Source organism: Malania oleifera, chromosome 7 (assembly GCF_029873635.1).
Source record: "Malania oleifera isolate guangnan ecotype guangnan chromosome 7, ASM2987363v1, whole genome shotgun sequence".
Classification (NCBI taxonomy): Eukaryota; Viridiplantae; Streptophyta; class Magnoliopsida; order Santalales; family Ximeniaceae; genus Malania; species Malania oleifera.
In genome coordinates, this window is record NC_080423.1 from 43,436,479 (window position 1) to 43,437,388 (window position 910).

Below are 910 nucleotides of genomic sequence, written 5' to 3' on the forward strand. Positions count from 1 at the left end.
GGGAAAGGGTTTAGGGTGACGGATCATGTGACAACTAGGCAGACATATCCTCAGCCTAATAGCTTCGGGTGCAACTTGCATTCAAAGACTCGATGATTCATGGAATTCTGCAATTCACACCAAGTATCATATTAGCTACGTTCTTCATCAATACAAGAGTTCAAAAATAAACACATCCCATTGCACCGTAGACGAGGCAACAAGAGAATGTTTTTTTACTTCAATTCCTTGGCGCATGCCGCGCCCGGGTTATTGTGAAACTCATCGAAATGAGCATGCAAACAAAAATGATTTTTGATTCAATAAAAAATGGGGAACACCTACGTTGCAATGTTCAAATCGACAACGGTGAGGTGAGCATGAAGCAATCACCACTTTGTGATTAACATATTCGTGGGTAATTCTTTGGCAAGTTTTGACAATGATCCTTCCGCAGGTTTACGGAAAACCTTGTTACGACTTATCCTTCCTCTAAATGATAAGGTTCAGTGGACTTCTTGCGACGTTGCCGCAATCCGAACACTTCACCAAACCATTTAATCGGTAGGAGTGACGGGCGGTGTGTACAAAGGGCAGGGATGTAGTCAACGCGAGCTGATGTGTAATAAGCCCAAAAAGGGTTATAGAAGATTAGTAGAGTAATTCCCAAAAAAAAAAAATTTAATTAATTAATTAATAAAAAAGAAAAAATATTAATTTATTTTTATTTTTATTTTTATTAATAAAATTATTATTATTAATATTAATTAAAATATTATTATTATTATTATTATTATTATTAGTTATCTTGAAGCTTCTCAGCTTCAAGATTCTTCTTCTTCTTCTTCTTCTTCTTTTTCTTCTTCTTCTTCTTCTTTTTCTTCTTCTTCTTCTTCTTCTTCTTCTTTCTTTTCTTTTCTTTTCTTTTCTT

The 910-nt window shown here is 34.6% G+C and overlaps 1 pseudogene; it reads right to left on the reverse strand.

The window, feature by feature from the left end:
- Positions 1 to 28: 28 nt before the first annotated feature.
- On the reverse strand, positions 29 to 182 carry LOC131161210 (5.8S ribosomal RNA; annotated as a pseudogene).
- Positions 183 to 910: the final 728 nt, after the last annotated feature.